The 20,653-nt window shown below is 42.6% G+C and overlaps 1 pseudogene; it reads left to right on the top strand.

Annotated features, from left to right (window-relative positions):
• The window catches only part of LOC121846934, a 39,925-nt pseudogene extending 23,569 nt beyond the window's left edge, over positions 1–16,356 (top strand).
• Positions 16,357–20,653: the final 4,297 nt, after the last annotated feature.

Raw genomic sequence — 20,653 nt, 5'->3', positions numbered from 1 at the left:
AACAGAATAATAACAGAACAACAGAATAATACCAGAACAATAACAGAACAACAGAATAATAGCAGAACAACAGAATAATAACAGAACAACAGAATAATAACAGAATAATAGCAGAACAACAGAATAATAACAGAACAACAGAATAATAACAGAATAATAACAGAACAACAGAATAATAACAGAATAATAACAGAACAACAGAATAATACCAGAACAACAGAATAATACCAGAACAACAGAATAATACCAGAACAACAGAATAATAGCAGAACAATAACAGAACAACAGAATAATAGCAGAACAACAGAATAATAACAGAACAACAGAATAATAACAGAACAACAGAATAATACCAGAACAACAGAATAATACCAGAACAATAACAGAACAACAGAATAATAACAGAACAACAGAATAATACCAGAACAATAACAGAACAACAGAATAATAGCAGAACAACAGAATAATAACAGAACAACAGAATAATAACAGAATAATAGCAGAACAACAGAATAATAACAGAACAGCTGAATAATAACAGAATAATAACATAACAACAGAATAATAACAGAATAGGGAATAGGGTGCCATTTGGGACATAGTTATGGTGGTTGTAAACAATAATGACAGAGTTGACATATCCTTTCAACTGGTTAAAGCTTGTCACTCTGTGCAAAACATTGCTCTCTCTCTCTCCCTCTCTCCCTCTGCCATAAATTCAGCTAGAGAGAGAGGTAAGGGAAAGGGAGGAGCATGGTGGAATTGGCTCAACTGTTGTGTGTTTTGTGTTTCATGATTGAACTGAATATACTGTTATTATGTCCTTCCTCTTTCCTCTCAGAAGCTGTCTGGTGAAAAAACTATGTCAGACAGTGTTGAAGTGGCTACAGGAGAGAATAACAGGGACAACAGAGAGAATGGTGAGAGACTGTTGTGTTGTGTGGTGGGTTCGATTCTCGCTGGGGCCACTGATGGAAAAAATTGTCTGCACTCATTGTTATAAGTCGCTTTGGATGCTAAATGGAATATTCCATTCTCTTCTTTATTGCTTTGTAGCTTGACCCTCAACATGGAGATTGATTTATAACTATGACATTTTATTATGTGTGTGTGTGTGTGTGTGTGTGTGTGTGTGTGTGTGTGTGTGTGTGTGTGTGTGTGTGTGTGTGTGTGTGTGTGTGTGTGTGTGTGTGTGCGTGCGTGTGTGCGTGCGTGCGTGTGTGTGTGTGTGTGTGTGTAGGTAAGGTGAAGCGGGGGCTCTAGCAGCAGGTCGTAAGATAACACGTATCATCAGTTTCTCCAAGAAAAAGCCCCTCCTACCTGGCGACGCACGCCCCCCTCCCCAGATACAGACCCTCGACGAGGTGGGACACCCCCCCCCTCCTCCTCCGTCTCACCTCTCACTCCTTCCCTGAACTATTCTATATTTTCTCTCTATTTCATTCCATCTGTGTCTCTCTCTCACCTTGAAACATTTCCACATACTTACTCACAAAAACAATTGAGCTAAAATAATTTAATTTCACAATAACCTATTGATAACAGCAATGATATTCCAACCATACCTTTACAGTCCTCCTCTCCTCTCCTCCCCTCCCCCACTCCTCTCCTCTCCTGCCTAGGATACCTGTCTGTGTTGGTGAGCCAGGTATGGAGGGACCAGTGGTGTTGTGTGTATGGGGGTTCTCTCCACTTCCACCCTGACAGAGGAGTCCCCCGGCCCTCCCTGGCCCCTCTACCCCTCCATGGGTGTGAGGTGTTTCCAGGACTGGGACCCAAACACCCCTTCGCCCTCAGGATACTGAAGGGGGGCACAGAGGTGGCTGCATTGGAGGTAAAATACTCTACATGCAATATGGGATACAATTCATGACACCATACATTATAACACAGTACTTCAAGAAGTTTAGCAGATTGGAATACTGAAGGAGAACAAGAAAATGTCTTCTGCATGTGCTGGTAATGTCAGATTGTTGAGTCTGTCTAATCTGATAATTTTCTCTCTCTCTCTCTCTCTCTCTCTCTGTCTCTGTCTGTCTCTGTCTCGATCTCCCTCCACCTCCTGTAGGCGTGTAGTTCTGATGATTTGGGGCGATGGCTGGGTGTTCTGCTGGTAGAGACAGGTACAGCCTCAGATCCAGAGTCACTACACTACGACTATGTAGACGTGGAAACCATCGCTAACATCAGAGATGCCGCGAGACACTCTTTCCTGTGAGTCAGAGAGAGAAAGAGAAAGAGAGAGAGAGAGAGAGAGAGAGAGAGAGAGAGAGAGAGAGAGAGAGAGAGAGAGGAGAGAGAGAGGGGAGAGAGAGGGAGAGAGAGAGAGAGAGAGAGAGAGAGAGAGAGAGAGAGAGAGAGAGAGAGAGAGAGAGAGGAATGGAGAGATTACGTGTTTGTCAAATGTTCGAGTCTCTCACAATCACATTTTGCAATCTCACACTTTTCTCTCTCTCCCTCTCTCTCTCTCAGGTGGGCCACATCTTCTAGTAGCACTTCTACTGACTCCAGGACGTACGACGAGGTTCCCTATGAGGGAGTGCAGGTGGGAACACACACATGGATGGACTGTACAAGGATTATTCTCAGACAGTAGGGTTGGTAACAGGCTGATTGGTCTTGGTGGGGTGGTGCAGCTGTTGGGACAGTCACTGTATGGTCCGAATATGAAACCTCTGATCATTCGCCCAAACACATCACACTCTGTTACATGCTTTTCAATCAGTGACCTTTGTAGCGAGAGAAAGAAAGAAAGCGAGAGATAGAGGAGAGAGGGAGAGAAAAAGAAAGAGAAAGAGAGAGATACAGACATTGTCATCCTACAAGAAACCTGGCATAGAGGAGATGGACCCACTGGTTGCCCTCTAGGTTACAGAGAGCTGGTAGTCCCATCCACCAAACTACCAGGTGTGAAACAGGGAATGGACTCAGGGGGTATGTTAATTTGGTATAGAGCAGACCTAACTCACTCTAAGGAAATTATCTCAACAGAGACAGATGTCCTCCTGTGTGCTACCTATACCCCCCCCCCCTCCCCCCCCACTAGAATCCCCATACTTTAATGGAGACAGCTTCTCCATCCTGGAGGGAGAAATCAATCATTTCCAGGCCCAGGGACATGTACTAGTCTGTGGTGACCTAAATGCCAGAACCGGACAAGAACCTGACACCCTCAGCACACAGGGGGACAAACACCTACCTGAGGTGACAGCTTTCTTTCCCCCATATGCCCCCCCAAGCACAACTACAACAACATAACCAACAAAACGGGTCAAAACTCATGCAGCTCTGTTGCATGCTGGGTATGTACTTAGTCAATGGTAGACTTCGAGGGGACTCCTACGCTAGGTACACATATAGCTCATCTCTTGGCAGTAGTACTGTAGATTAATTCATCACTGACCTCAACCCAGACTCGTATGGTAGGTACACCTATAGCTCATCTCTTGGTAGTAGTACTGTAGACTACTTTATCACTGATCTCAACCCAAAGTCTCTCAGAGCGTTCACAGTCTGTCCACTGACATCCCTATCAGATGGAAAGAAATACATGATCAAATACAAATCTTAGAATCAACTATTAAAGACGACCAGAACCCACTGGATTCTCCAATTGCCTTGAATGAACTACGGGACAAAATACAAACCCTCCAACCCAAAAAGGCCTGTGGTGTTGATGGTGTCCTCAATGAAATGATCAAATATGCAGACCACAAATTCCAATTGGCTATACTTAAACTCTTTAACATCATCCTTAGTTCTGGCATCTTCCCCAATATTTGGAACCAAGGACTGATCACCTCAGTCCACAAAAGTGGAGACAAATTTGACCCCAATAACTACAGTGGGATATGTGTCAACAGCAACCTTGTTAAAATCCTCTGCATTATCATTAACAGCAGACTAGTTAATTTCCTCAGTGAAAACAATGTACTGAGCAAATGTCAAATTAGCTTCTTACCAAATTATCATACGACAGACCATGTATTCACCCTACACACCCTAATTGACAAACAAATAAACAAAACAAAGGCAAAGTCTTCTCATGCTATAGTACATTTAAAAAAAGCCTTTGACTCAATTTGGTATGAGGTTCTGCTATACAAATTGCTGGAAAGTGGTGTTGGGGAAAAAACATACAACATTATAAAATGTGTGTACACAAACAACAAGCGTGCGGTTAAAAATGTTTTTTAAAAACACACACATTTCTTTCCAAAGGGCCGGGGTGTGAGACAGGGATGCAGCATAAGCCCCACCCTCTTCAACATATAGCAACAAATTGGCGAGGGCACTAGAACAGTCTGCAGCACCCGGCCTCACCCTACTAGAATCGGACGTCAAATGTCTACTGTTTGCTGATGATCTGGTGCTTTTGTCGCCAACCAAGGAGGGCTTACAGCAGCACCTAGATCTTCTGTACAGATTCTGTCAGACCTGGGCCCTGACAGTAAATCTCAGTAAGACCAAAATAATGGTGTTCCAAAAAAAGGTCCAGTTCCCAGGATCACAAATACAAATTCCACCTAGATACCGTTGCCCTAGAGCACACAAAAAACTATACATACCTCTGCCTAAACATCAGCTCCACAGCTAACTTCCACAAAGCTGTGAACGATCTGAGAGACAAGGCAAGAAGGGCCTTCTATGCCATCAAAAGGAACATAAAATGCAACATACCAATTAGGATCTGGCTAAAAACAGTTGAATCAGTTATAGAACCCATTGCCCTTTATGGTTGTGAGGTCTGGGGTCCGCTCACCAACCAAGACTTCACAAAATGGGACAAACACCAAATTGAGACTCTGCATGCAGAATTCTGCAAAAAAATATCCCCTGTGTAAAACGTAAAACATCAAATAATGGATGCAAAGCAGAATTAGGCCGATTCACGCTAATTATCCAAATCCAGAAAAGAGCTGTTAAATTCTACAACCACCTAAAAGGAAGCGATTCCCAAACCTTCCATAACAAAGCCATCACCTACAGAGAGATGAACCTGGAGAAGAGTCCCCTAAGCAAGCTGCTCCTGGGGCTCTGTTCACAAACACAAACACACCCCACAGAGCCCCAGGACAGCAAAACATTTAGACACAGTTAAAAGATAATTACTTGACACGTTGGAAATAATTTACCAAAAATAGAGCAAACTAGAATGCTATTTGGCCCTAAACAGAGAGTACACAGTGGCAGAATACCTAACAACAATGACTGACCCAAACTTAATGAAAGCTTTGACTATGTACAGACTCAGTGAGCATAACCTTGCTGTTGAGAAAGGCTGCCGTAGGCAGACCTGGCTCTCAAGAGGAGACAGGCTATGTGCACATTGCCCACAAAATGAGGTGGAAACTGAGCTGCACTTCCTAACCTCCTGCCAAATGTATGACCATATTAGAGACACATATTTCCCTCAGATTACACAGATCTACAAAAAAATTGAAAACAAAATCCAATTTTAATAAACTCCCATATCTCCTGGGTGAAATTCCACAGTGTGACATCACAGCAGCAAGATTTGTTACCTGTTGCCACAAGAAAAGGGCAACCAGTGAAGAACAAACACCATTGTAAATACAACTCATATTAATGTGTATTTATTTTCCCTTTTGTACTTTAACTATTTGTACATTGTTACAACACTGTATACAGACATAATATGACATTTGAAATGTCTCTATTCTTTTGGAACTTCTGTGAGTGTAATGTTTACTGTTCCTTTTTATTGTTTATTTCACTTCTGTATATTATCTACTTCACTTGATTTGGCAATGTTAACATATGTTTCCCATGCCAATAAAGATATTAAATTGAATTGATAAATATGGGGGAAAGAGATGGGGTGAGTCAGGACCAGAGAGCGAGAAACAGAGACAAAGGTAGAGAAAGTGTGTGTCTGCGTTTGAGAGAGAGCTTACAGTAAAGGGTCTTGACTGTTGACCCCATGCTGAACTTTGCTGTGCTCTCTACTACACACACACAGCACAGCCTTGTCTTACATAACAGTCCAGGGTTGAACCCCTGTCTCCTGCACACCACCAGACTGTGCTATCCCACTGAGCTAAAGCCTTTTACTGATTTTCTTTGTTGTGATGCCTCTAACCATGGTCCTCCTTTCTCTTCCCTTCATCCTCTCCTCTTCTTCATCTTGTTCTCCCCCATCCCTCTTTTCTACAGCCTGGCGAGGATGGGGGACCGAAGCAGAGGTCCAGTTTCACCAGTAGTGACTCCGGTAGGACCAAACCTGGTCTGGCCCTGAAACGCACGGGCTCCAGTAAGACACACACACGTTTATGTATACACACACACACACACACACACACACACATATCCCACTGGGCCCAGACATAATTTCAACTTCTAGTTGGGATTTACATGGTTGTTAACTGACTTGAATTCAATGTGAAATCCCAAAAAATGTCACCAAGTTATTGGATTTAATATTACTAGAAAAATAGATTAAATTCCCTTACGTTGATGACTTTTTGCAAATCCAATCAGTTTTCCACAGTCATTCAATGTCTTCACGTTGAATTTCTTTGTTGAAATGAGGCCCAGTGGGAAACCTTCTTTCCTTCCCTTGTCTTTTACTTCAAAGCCTCCTGCTGTCTGTCTATCTGGAGAACAGATGAGAGCAGAGAATGGAACCTGAGACTTCTGAGACAGCCTCATTAGCTTCGCTGCTGACCTCTCTGTGTCTCGCTCGCTCTCTCTCTTTCTCTCTCTGCCTCGCTCTCTCTCTCTGCCTCTCTCTCTCTCTCTGCCTCTCTCTCTCTATCTCTGCCTCTCTCTCTCTCTGCCTGTCTGTCTCTCAATTCAATTCAAGGAGTTTTATTGGCATGGGAAACATATGTTAACATTGCCAAAGCAAGTGAAGTAGATAATATACAGAAGTGAATTAAACAAATCAAAATTAACAGTAAACATTACACTCACAGAAGTTCCAAAAGAATAAAGACATTACAAATGTCGTATTATGTATAGTATTGAAATGATGTGCAAATGGTTAAAGTACAAAAGGGAAAATAAATACACATAAATATAGGTTGTATTTACAATGGTGTTTGTTCTTCACTGGTTGCCCTTTTCTTGTGGCAACAGGTCACAAATCTTGCTGTTGTGATGGCACACTGTGCTATTTCACCCAGTAGATATGGAAGTTTATCAAAATCGGGTTTGTTTTCAAATTCTTTGTGTATCTGTGTAATCTGAGGAAAATATGTGTTCTAATATGGTCATACATTTGGCAGGAGGTTATGAAGTGTTAGGAAGTTTCCACCTCATTTTGTGGGCAGTGAGCACATAGCTTGTCTTGTCTTGAGAGCCAGGTCTGTCTACAGTGGCCTTTCTCAGTAGCAAGGCTATGCTCACTGAGTCTGTACATAGTCAAAGCTTTCCTTCAGTTTGGGTCAGTCACAGTGGTCTCTCTCCTACTCTTTATGTGTGAGAGGTAGAGGAAGAGTTACTCACAAAGAGGGAGGGAGAGAGAGAGAGAAAGAGAGAGAGAGAGAGAGGAAAGAGGAATGAGGTTATGTCTTCTTCCCATAACCTCTCCAGGTCTGACCTCTGACCTTTCACATTTCACCCTCTATGACCCCCCCAGACACCAATCAGTATGGCCTCTATGGAAAAACACGAGCAGAGGAGGACGCTAAACTATTCCTGAGAGAGAAAGAACACCTGGAGAGAGAGAGGGATGGGATACGGACCACTCTGCTGACACTGAGACAAGAGAGGAGAGAGGTGAAGGAGAGATTTAAGACTGCTACAGGTAAGAGGGAAAGAGCACACACATACACACACATACACAAACATACAGACACATACACACACATACACACAAACCCTTTGGAAACAAAACACGTTTTATAAGGAGGATGGGATCTACCCAAATCATTTTGGTTCCTGGATCATTTCACAGCATTATAAGGCTGCGTTGAGACAATGACTTATCAATGACCCAAGCCCAGCTCAGACAATCCCTACCATTGTGTCACTGAGTTGTCATAATTCTTCAGCCAATATACATTATCCCAGGGGGATTGGCAGACACAATGTAAGTAACCTAATGTATGTCTCTCTAACTGCGCTGAATGCCTCTGTTGTTCCTACAGCTATTGTATGCAGTAATCATGTACCTATGAACCAGTTATACTATGTCCACTGTGTGCAGCTCACCCTGCACTATCAGCTCAAACATAAATAACATGAGCATGTCTACTTCTGCTAAGCTTCCCAGTTAAGCAATGAAAACAATCAAGCATCTCAGAAAAGTGCTAAAAATAGCCCACGCTAACATATGTAGCCTAAGAAACTAGGTTAATGAAATCAATACATTTCTTTTAACAGATGATATTCATATTCTGACTATCTCTGAAACTCACTTAGATAATACTTTTGATGATACAGTGGTAGCAATACATGGTTATAATACAGAAAAGCCAATGGTGGAGGTGTTGCTGTTTATATTCAGAACCACATTCCTGTAAAGCTTAGAGAGGATCTAATCTTAAATACTGTTGAAGTAATATGGCTACAGGTCCATTCTTGTGGGAAACTGCTATAGACCACCAAGTGCCAACAGTCAGTATCTGGATAATATGTGTGAGATACTTGTTAATGTACGTGATCTCAACAGAGAGGTATACTTTCTGGGGGATTTAAAAACTGACTGGCTTCCATCAAGCTGCCCACTCAATAGTTTCTGGTCTGTGCTGTGAAATGAGGAGCAACCAGATGCTGCTCTTGACACATTAATACAGTTGCTTATTTCAGTTTCTAATAAGCATGCAGACATTAAAACATTACTTTAAAAACTGTTAAATCCCTCTAGATTGATGAGGAATTGAACAATTGTATGGTTGAGAGGGATGAGGTATAAGGGCACAAGGCGAGACCCAAATGCAGACACAGGAGGCAGATGGTTGAGCTCCGATATTTATTATCATAAAATGGGTAGGCAAAAGGCAGGTCGAGGTCAGGACAGGCAGGGGTTCAGTCATCAGGTCCGAGTCCAAACAGTACAAGTGGATAGGCAGGTCGAGGTCAGGACAGGCAGGAGTTCAGTCATCAGGTCAGAGTCCAAACAGTACAAGGGGATAGGCAGGCTTGTGGTCAGAACAGGCAGGGGTTCAGTCATCAGGTCTGAGTCCAAACAGTACAAGGGGATAGGCAGGTCGAGGTCAGGACAGGCAGGGGTTCAGTCATCAGGTCCGAGTCCAAACAGTACAAGGGGATAGGCAGGCTTGTGGTCAGAACAGGCAGAGGGGTCAAGCAGGCCGGTTCGGAGTCAGGACAGGCAAAGGTCAAAACCAGGAGGGGTAGGAATAAACAGAAATAGACTGGGAAAAATAGGGGCTAGGAAAAACGTTGTTTGACTTGGCAAAACAAGACCAACTGGCACAGAGAGACAGGAAACAAGGGGATAAATACACCGGGGATAATAAGCGACACCTGGAGGTGGGTGGAGACAAGCACAAGGACAGATGAAACAGATCAGCGTGTGGCATGAGGCAAAAGCAATGGCAAATAAGTCTGGCTGCACAACCGATTGGTTAACGTACTGCAAATTGAGAAATCATGTGACTAAACTGAATAAAAATAAGAAGAAACTATATTATGAAACAAAGATAAATTATATAAAGAATGATAATAAAAAGCCTTGGAGCACCTGAAATTACATTTTGGGCAACAAGACAAACTCAGCTCCATCATTCATTGAATCAGATTTATCCCAAAACCCACTGATGTTGCCAATTACTTTCATGATTTTTTCATTGGCAAGATTAGCAAACTTATACATGACATGCCAGAAACAAATGCTGACACTACACATCCAGGTATAACTAATCAAATTAGGAAAGACAAGCATTGTCATTTTTTATTCCATAAAGTGAGTGTGGAAGAGGTAAAAAAAAAAGATTGTTGTCTATCAACAATGACAATGTAATTATTTTGCCACCATGACCTATTTATTTCCTTAACTTACCTCATTTGCACTCACTGTATATAGACTTTTTGTTTTCTTTTGTTCTACTGTATTATTGACTGTATGTTTTGTTTATTCCATGTGTAACTCTGTATTGTTGTATGTGTCGATTTGCTACGCTTTATCTTGGCCAGGTCGCAGTTGCAAATGAGAACTTGTTCTCAACTAGCATACCTGGTTAAATAAAGGTGAAATAAAATAAATCAAAAACAAGCCACTGGGGTCTGACAACTTGGATGGAAAATGACTGAGGATAATAGCGGATGATATTGCCATTCTTATTTGCCATATCTTCAATCTAAGCCTACTAGAAAGTGTGTGCCCTCAGGCCAGGAGGGAAGCAAAAGTCCTTCCGCTACCCAAGAATAGTAAAGCCCCCTTTATTGGCTCAAATAGCCGAGCAATCAGCCTGTTACCAAACCTTTTGTAAAAAAAATGTGTTTGAGCAGATACAAAGCTATTTTACACAAATGACTGATGATTGGCTGAGAGAAATTGAAGATAAAAAGATTTTGGGAGCTGTTTTGCTAAACTTCAGTGCAGCTTTTGACATTATTGATCATTGTCTGCTGGCTTTACACCCCCTGCTATATTGTGGATAAAGAATTACCTGTCTAACAGAACACAGAGGGTGTTCTTTAATGGAAGCCTCTCCAACATATCCCAGGTAGAATCAGGAATTCCCCAGGGCAGCTGTCTAGGCCACTTACTTTTTTCCAACTTTGCTAATGACAAGCCAGTAGCTTTGAGTAAAACCAGTGTGTCTATGTATGCGGATGACTCATCACCATACACGTCAGCTACTACAGCAAGTAAAATCACTGCAACACTTTAAAAAGTGCTGCAGTTAGTCCTAAATATTTCAAAAACAAAATGCATTGTATTTTTTAAACCTTTATTTAACTGGGCAAGTCGGTTAAGAACAAATTCTTATTAACATTGACGGCCTAGGAACAGTGGGTTAACTGCCTTGTTCAGGGGCAGAATGACAGACTTTTACCGTGTCAGCTCGGGGACTCCATCGAGCAACCTTTTGGTTACTGGCCCAATGCTCTAACCACTAGGCTGGAGTGGGTCTAGGGTGTTAGGTAGGGTGGAGGTGATATGATCCTTGACTAGTCTCTCAAAGCACTTCATGACGACGGAATTGAGTGCTACGGGGGGCGATAGTCGTTTAGCAAGCTGGACAACAAGCTGGGACCGAGAGACTGAAAAACAGCTTCTATCTCAAGGCCATCAGACTGTTTAACAGCCATCACTAACATTGAGTGGCTGCTGCCAACATACTGACTCAAATCTCTAGCCACTTTAATAATAAAAAATTGGATGTAATAAATGTATCACTAGTCACTTTAAACTATGTCACTTTATATAATGTTTACATACCCTACATTACTCTTCTCATATGTATATACTGTACTTTATACCATCTACTGCATCTTGCCTATGCCGTTGAGCCATCGCTCATCCATATATTTATATGTACATATTCTTATTCATTCCTTTACACTTGTGTGTATAAGGTAGTAGTTGTGAAATTGTTAGATTACTTGTTAGATATTACTGCATGGTCGGAACTAGAAGCACAAGCATTTCGCTACACTCGCATTAACATCTGCTTACCATGTGTATGTGACCAATAACATTTGATTTGATTTGATTTATTTGAATTTGAATTTGGGACGGATCATTCACTAAACCCTAAATCTCAGCTAAATCTTGTATTGAATAATATGGAATTTAAGCAAATTGAGGTTACTAAACTGCTCGGAGTAACCTTGGATTGTAAACTGTCATGGTCAAAACATGTTGATAGTGCAATAGCTAAGATGGTGAAAAGTCTGTCCATAATAAAGCACTGCTTTGCCTTTGTCACACCTGGACTACTGTTCAGTTGTGTGGTCAGGTGCCGCAGAGGGACCTCTGAAAATTTTAATTGGCTATAAGAGCACGGCTGGCCCTTAAATGTACAGTTGAAGTCAGAAGTTTACAGATATCTTAGCCAAATACATTTCAACTCAGTTTTTCACAATTACTGACATTTAGTCATAGTAAAAGTTCCCTGCCTTAGGTTAGTTAGGATCACAACTTTATTTTAAGAATGTGAAATGTCAGAATAATAGTGGAGAGAATGATTTATTTCAGCTTTTATTTATTTCATCACATTTCAGTGCGTCAGATGTTTACATGCACTCAATTAGTATTTGGTAGCATTGCCTTTAAATTGTTTAACTTGGGTCAAACGTTTTGGGTCGCCTTCCACAAGCTTTCCACAATAAGTTGGGTGAATTTTGGCCCATTCCTCCTGACAGAGCTGGTGTAACTGAGTCAGCTTTGTAGGCCTCCTTGCTCGCACATGCTTTTTCAATTCTGCCCACAAATTTTCTATAGAATTGAGCTCAGGGCTTTGTGATGCCCACTCCAATACCTTGACTTTGTTGTCCTTAAGCCATTTTGCCACGACTTTGGATGTATGCTTGGGGTCAATGTCCATTTGGAATACCCATTTGCGACCAAGCATGTCTTGAGATGTTGCTTCAATATATCCACATCATTTGCCTCCTCATGATGCCATCTATTTTGTGAAGTGCACCAGTCCCTCCTGGAGCAAAGCACCCCCACAACATGATGCTGCCACCCCCGTCCTTCACTGTTGTGATGGTGGCCAAACAGTTCTATTTTTGTTTCATCAGACCAGAGGACATTTCTCCAAAAAGTACAATCTTTGTCCCCATGTGCAGTTGCAATCCCTAGTCTGGCTTTTTTACGGCGGTTTTGGAGCAGTGGCTTCTTCCTTGCTGAGCGGCCTTTCAAGTTATGTCGATATAGGACTCGTTTTACTGTGGATATAGATACTTGTATACCTGTTTCCTCCGGCATCTTCACAAGGTCCTTTGCTGTTGTTCTGGGATTGATTTGCACTTTTCACATAAAAGTATGTTCATCTCTAGGAGACAGAACATGTCTCCTTGTTGAGCGGTATGACGGCTGCGTGGTGTTTATACTCGCGTACTATTGTTTGTACAGATGAATGTGGTACCTTCAGGGGTTTGGAAATTGCTCCCAAGGATGAACCAGACTTGACTTAGTCTTGGCTGATTTATTTTGGTTTTCCCATGATGTCAAGGAAAGAGACACCGAGTTTGAATGTAGGCTTTGAAATACATCCACAGGTACACCTCCAATGGACTCAAATGATGTCAATTAGCCTATCAGAAGCTTCTAAAGCCATAACATCATTTTCTGGAATTTTCCAAGCTGTTTAAAGGCACAGTTAACTTAGTGTATGTCAACTTCTGATCCACTGGAATTGAGATACAGTGGATTATAAGTGAAATAATCTGTCTGTAAACAATTGTTGGAAACATTTCTTTTCATGCACAAAGTACATGTCCTAACCGACTTGCCAAAACTATAGTTTGTTAAACAAGAAATTTGTGGAGTGGTTGAAAAACGAGTTTTAATGACTCCAACCTAAGTGTATGTAAATTTTCAACTGTACATGGAGAGCTAACATTAATAATATGCATGTAAATCTCTCATGGCTCAAAGTGGGAGAGAGATAGACTTCATCACTACTCGTTTTTGTAAGAGGTGTTGACATGCTGAATGCACCTATCTGTCTGTTTAAACTACTAGCACACAGCTCAGACATCCATGCATATCCCACAAGACATGCCACAAGAGGGCTCTACACAGTCCCCAAGTCCAGAGCAGATTATGGGAGGTGCACATGGAAGTCTATTCCACATCAGGTAACTGATGCAAGCAGTAGAATCAGATTACACATTATGGAACAGCGGGGACTGTGAAGACACACACAGACACATATGTAATATTGTTGATATCAAACATTTTGTATTGTTGATATGTAATATGATGTACTGTTTTATATGATGTACTGTTTTATATGATGTACTGTTTTATATGATGTACTGTTTTATATGTAATGTAAGTGCCTTTTTTTACCTTTATTTAACTAGACAAGCAATTCTTATTTTCAATGATGGCCTAGGAACAGTGGGTTAACTGGCCTAGGAACAGTGGGTTAACTGGTCAAGGAACAGTGGGTTAACTGGTCAAGGAACAGTGGGTTAACTGGTCTAGGAACAGTGGGTTAACTTGTCTAGGAACAGTGGGTTAACTGGTCTAGGAACAGTGGGTTAACTGCCTGTTCAGGGGCAGAACGACAGATTTGTACCTTGTCAGCTCAGGGATTCAATCTTGCAACCTTTCGGTTACTAGTCCAACACTCTAACCACTAAGCTACCCTGCCACCCCTTAATATGTTTAGACCCAGGAAGAGTAGCTGCTGCCTTGGCAACAGCTACTGGTGATCCCTGATAAATACAACAACACACAAAACAGATATGCACAAAACTCTTTAATACAATCTCAGTAGGCTACAGCACTTAATGCACCCACAAAATACAAAAAAGATCACCAGCAAAGCACTAGCACTGCCTACTGGCAGAACTATACAGGGGCTCCCTAATCAATTTCCTCTGTGTTCCTGGATCAGAGGAGCAGAAGGGCTCCTTGAGTGAGCGTGTGTCCCAGCTAGAGGAGACGTGCCGGGGGAAGGAGAGTGAGAGGGTGGACCTGGAGCTCCGGCTCACCCAGGTTAAAGACAATCTGAAGAAGAGCCTAGCAGGAGGGGCTCTGGGGGCACCTGGGGAGAGCAAACCCTCCAGCAAGGTACAACACACACATACAGTATATATCTGCAGACAGACACATAGACCCACCAGCAAATGTATTTTTTTTTTAACTAAACACATCAGTTAAGAAAAAATTATTATATACAATGACATCTTACACAGGTCAAACCCAGACAACACAGGCCAATTGTGCACCTCACTATGGACTCCCACTATGGACTCCACAGCTGGTTGTGATACAACCTGGATTTGAACCGGGGTGCCTTTAGTGATACCTCTAGCACTGAGATGCCTTAGAGCACTGCATCACTCAAGAGTGGTCACTGATTCTAATGATTTGAATGTGTGTGTGTCTCAGGTGTATAGCAGGCCCTACTACTCTGAGTCTATACCAGTCAGCTGTGTCTCTGCGGCCCGTGTGAAACATCCTGTCTACTCAACATCTAAAAGAACAGTCATGCAGAAAGCCAAGGTAAAGACGAAAGACACACGCACACACACACACACACAGTTTATCTGTGTCCCAAATTGTGCACCTTAGAGGGACGCAGCTCCACAGTCTGTCACTGTGAGCCAGTTCCATCACCAGGGTCTAATGGTGTCCCAGCAGTTAGTGTGGGAAGAACTCACAGAAAATACACAGCGTGTGTGTGTGTGCATGTGTGTGTGTGTGTATAACACACAAAAATATTAAACTGTTGATTTTCATTGCAGGAATGGGAGTCAAAGAAATGCACCTAAGGCATAACGATGTTAAGGAAAGATTGGAGATGATTGGAGGAATATCAGAGGGAGGATGTGTCTTTCAGATTGTTGTAGAGATTTGGACGAAATTGAATATTTGAGCCAGTGTACAGAAAGGATATTAAATTATACCTTAATAAATGACAAAGGGACAACGAGAGATTTAAGGTGAGAATGTTCCATAGAACTGGAATGGAAGACAATGGAGATGGAAGAAAAACACAGTGATTTACTGTATGTGATGTTCTTTAAAGGGATACTTCCAGATTTTGTAAATTAAGACTTTTCCTAGCTCCATGTCACTGGAAGTTCTTCTGTGGACTTCCAGTCAGTGCATTTAAGCTGCAAAAATGGCTCCAGAACCGCCCTTCAACTTTCTTCAAACTACACACAGAGACATACAATTGGTATCCATGAGTTCATCTGACTCTGGGTAAGTAGAAAAAAGGGCTTAATTGACAAAATCCGAAACTATCCCTTTAACATTGTTTTCCCCCTTTGCCTTATCACCTCTATATGTACAGACAGAAGCATCACCTCTATCTGTACAGACAGAAGCATCACCTCTATCTGTACAGACAGAAGCATCACCTCTATCTGTACAGACAGAAGCATCACCTCTATCTGTACAGACAGAAGCATCACCTCTATCTGTACAGACAGAAGCATCACCTCTATCTGTACAGACAGAAGCATCACCTCTATCTGTACAGACAGAAGCATCACCTCTATCTGTACAGACAGAAGCATCACCTCTATCTGTACAGACAGAAGCATCACCTCTATCTGTACAGACAGAAGCATCACCTCTATCTGTAGACAGAAACCATACCTACTGTTTTGTCTATAGGATGATTTTTACACTGCACAATGTTCATTTTACCCTCAAATTGAGATGTACTTAATAAACAGTATGATGACAAATAAAATTGTGATAATAATAAATATTATCTGAACGATGTACACTAGGTGTCATTACTTATCTACAGGAACTCACATCGCTGATAAGACAGTACCTACAGTGCCTTTGGAAAGTATTCAGACTTCTGGACTTTTTCCACATTTTGTTAGGTTACAGCCTTATGATGACAAAGCAAAAACACGTTTTTCGAAATTTAAGTACATATTCAGACCCTTTACTCAGTACTTTGTTGAAGCACTTTTGGCAGTGATTACAGCCACAAGTCTTCTTGGTATGACGCTACAAGCTTGGCACACCTGTATTTGGGGAGTTTCTCCCATTCTTTTCTGCAGATCCTCTCAAACTCTGTCAGGTTGGATGGGAGGCGTTGCTGCACAGCTATTTTCAGGTCTCTTCAGAGATGTTCGATCAGGTTCAAGTCCAGGCTTTGGCTGGGCCACTCAAGGACATCAGAGACTTGTCCCGAAGCAACTCCTGCGTTGTCTTGGCTGTGTGCTAAGCTTCGTTGTCCTGTTGGAAGGTGAACCTTCAACACAATCTGATGTTCTGAGCGCTCTGGAGCAGGTTTTCATCAAGGATCTCTCTGTACTTTGCTCCATTCATCTTTACCTCGATCCTGAATAGTCTCCCAGTCCCTGCCGCTGAAAAACATCCCCACAGCATGGTGGTGCCACCACCATGCTTCACCGTCGGGGTGGTGCCAGGTTTCCTCCTGAATGGAAGAAAGTCCCTGCAGCAATGTTCCAACACCTAGTGGAAAGCCTTCCCAGAGCAGTGGAGGCTGTAATAGCAGCAAAGGGGGGACCAACTCCATATCAACACCCATGATTTTGGAATGAGATGTTCAATGAGCAGGTGTTCACATACTTTTAATCATGTAGTGTACATCAGTGTCAGATGAAGCCTTTGTCTCTGAAGAACAATAGTCCCACCATTTGATTCAGAAAGGTATTACACCTACTCTATGTTAGGCTTACATGCTGACTAGACCGGGTGCATGTTGATTTTGTCCACTCACACCAGACGCCATCAGGACACGCAGGTTGAAATATCAAAACAAACCCCAAACCATCTATATTCATTTGGGGACAGGTCGAAAAGCGTTAAACATGTACGGCAATTTAGCTGTTATTGTTGTTATTTTATCTGAAATGCATAAGGTCCTCTGCTCCGACATTTAATCCACAGATAAAAGGGTAAATATGGTTTGTTTCAAACAGTCTCTCCTTCTTCAAGGCTTTTTCTTCTTCCTTTGACTTTATATGGCGGTTGGTAACTAACTTTAAGGTGCATTACCACTACCAACTGGACTGGAGTGTGGAGCTCAGTTCATATTTCAATCACCCACATGGGTATATGCTCCTAAAAACCAATGAGGAGGTGGCACATGGGTATATGCTCCTAAAAACTAATGAGTAGATGGGAGAGTGTGGGTGCAATGATTGGATAACATGTATTTGTACATTTATTTTGCAATGCTCACGCACGCGACCCGAGCAGTGTGATCAGTATGTCTGGATAGGCCTACTCACTATAGACAAATCACATTGAAATATATGGTCCACTATTTTATTGTTGCAAATTCACAAGACAAGCACAAGTACACAAATAAATAAATCATAAATAATATACCCATGATAAAAAAAATTACAGATACAAAAATGCATCCAAAGTTTATGAAGGCCATTGAATGATAGGTTTGATCCAGTGTAGGGCAGGCCAGTGGAGGGCAGTCCAGTGTAGGGCAGTCCAGTGTAGGGCAGTCCAGTGAAGGGCAGTCCAGTGAAGGGCAGTCCAGTGTAGGGCAGTCCAGTGAAGGGCGGTCCAGTGGAGGGCAGGCCAGTGGAGGGCAGTCCAGTGGAGGGCAGGCCAGTGGAGGGCAGTCCAGTGGAGGGCAGGCCAGTGGAGGGCAGGCCAGTGGAGGGCAGGCCAGTGTAGGGCAGTCCAGTGTGGGGCAGTCCAGTGTGGGGCAGTCCAGTGTAGGGCAGTCCAGTGTAGGGCAGTCCAGTGTAGGGCAGTCCAGTGTAGGGCAGTCCAGTGTGGGGCAGTCCAGTGTGGGGCAGTCCAGTGTGGGGCAGTCCAGTGTGAGGCAGTCCAGTGTGGGGCAGTCCAGTGTGGGCAGTCCAGTGTGGGGCAGTCCAGTGGCACCTCATCCCTATATACACACTTAGAAAAAAGGGTTCCAAAATAGTTATTTGGCTGTCTCCATAGAAAACCCCATTTCGGTTCCATTCCAGGTAGAACCCTTTTTGGTTTAAAAAAACAGAAATACCTTATTTAAATAAGTATTCAGACCCTTTGCTATGAGACAAGAAATTGAGCTCAGGTGCATCTTGTTTCCATTGATCATCCTTGAGATGTTTGTACAACTTGATTGGAGTCCACCTGTGGAAAATTCAATTGATTGGACATGACTTGGAAAGGCACACACCTGTCTATATAAGGTCCCACAGTTGACAGTGCCTGTCAGAGCAAAAACCAAGCCATGAGAAGGAATTGTCCATAGAGCTCTGAGACATAATGCTTATGTTGAGGCCAAGATCTGGGGAAGGGTACCAACACGTTTCGGCAGCATTGAAGGTCCCTAAGAAAACAGTGGTCTCCATCATTCTTAAATGGAAGAAGTTTGGATCCACCAATACTTTTTCTAGAAATGGGAGGTGACCAAGAACCCAATGGTCACTCTGACAGAGCTCCAGAGTTCTGCTGTGGAGATGGGAGAACCTTCCAGAAGGACAAAGATCTCTGCAGCACTCCACCAATCAGGCCTTTACGGTAGAGTGGCCAGACGGAAGCCACTCCACAGTGAAAAAGCACATGACCGCCTGCTTGGAGTTTGCCAAAATGCACCTAAAGACTCTCAGACCATGAGAACAAGATTCTCTGTTCTGATGAATCCCTATGGTGAAGCATGGTGGTGGCAGCATCATGCTGTGGGGATGGTTTTCAGCGGCAGGGACTGGGAGACTAGTCAGGATCGAGGGAAAGATGAACAGAGCAAAGTCCAGAGAGATACTTGATGAAATCCTGCTCCAGAGCGCTCAGGACCTCAGACTGTGTCGAAGGTTCACCTTCCAACAGGACAACAACCCTAAGCACAGAGCCAAGACAATGCAGGAGTGGTTTCGAGACAAGTCTCTGAATGTCCTTGAGCGGCCCAGCCAGAGCCCAGACTTTATAACCCGATCGAACATCTCTGGAGAGACCTAAAAATAGCTGTGCAGCGATGCTCCCCATCCAACCTGACAGAGCTTGAGAGGATCTGCAGAGAAGGATGGGAGAAACTCCCCAAATACTTTTGTGCCAAGCTTGTAGAGTCATACCCAAGATGACTCGAGGCTGTAATCTTTGCCAAAGGTGTTTCAACAACGTACTGAGTGAAGGGTCTGAATTTGATATTTCAATTTGACATTTTTCATACATTTGCTAATATTCCAAAAAATCTGTTTTTGCTTTGTCATTATGGGATATTGTGTGTAGATTGATGAGAAGAAAAGTTAACTATTTCATCCATTTTAGAATAAGGCTGTAATGTAACAAAATGTGTAATATGTCAAGGGATCTGAATACTTTCTGAATTAACTATACATGGAACCCAAAAGGGTTTTACCAGGAACCAAAAAGGTTCTACCTTAAACCAATAAGGGTTCTTCAATGGGTCCTCCTATGTAGACAACTTAAGAACCCTTTAAAGTTCTAGCTAGCACCTTTTTTTCTAAGAGTGTAGTGCACCATTTTTGACCAGGGTCCTTCTCTATAGGTGTTGGTCAAAGTAGTGCACTACATAGGGAAAAGGGGGCCATTTTGGACACAGTCCCTATATAGCGCACTACTGGAGTTTGGTCAAAAGTAGTGCACCTCATAGGAAATAGGGGGCCATTTTGGACGCAATATATAGTGCACTACTGGGCTTTGGTCAAAAGTAGTGCACCTCATAGGAAATAGGGGGCCATTCGGATCAGATCAGATGATGAGATGTGAACTATTCAGATCAGATCAAGAGATGTATGCGATTCAGATCAGATGAAGAGATGTATGCGATTCAGATCAGATGAAGAGATGTGAGCTACTCGGATCAGATCAAGAGATGCGTGCTACTCAGATCAGAGATGTGTACTGCTCAGATCAGATGAAGAGATGTGTGCTACTCAGATCAGAGATGTGTACTGCTCAGATCAGATGAAGAGATGTGTGCTGCTCAGATCAGATCAGAGATGTGTACTGCTCAGATCATATGAAGAGATGTGTGCTACCCAGATCAGATCAGAGATGTGTACTGCTCAGATCAGATCAGATGATGGGATGTGTGCTACTCAGATCAGATGAAGAGATGTGTGC

The sequence above is a fragment of the Oncorhynchus tshawytscha genome, linkage group LG08, assembly GCF_018296145.1.
Source record: "Oncorhynchus tshawytscha isolate Ot180627B linkage group LG08, Otsh_v2.0, whole genome shotgun sequence".
Lineage (NCBI taxonomy): Eukaryota > Metazoa > Chordata > Actinopteri > Salmoniformes > Salmonidae > Oncorhynchus > Oncorhynchus tshawytscha.
Note: the sequence above shows the minus strand (reverse complement) of the source record. Positions and strands in the feature narration are given on the sequence as shown.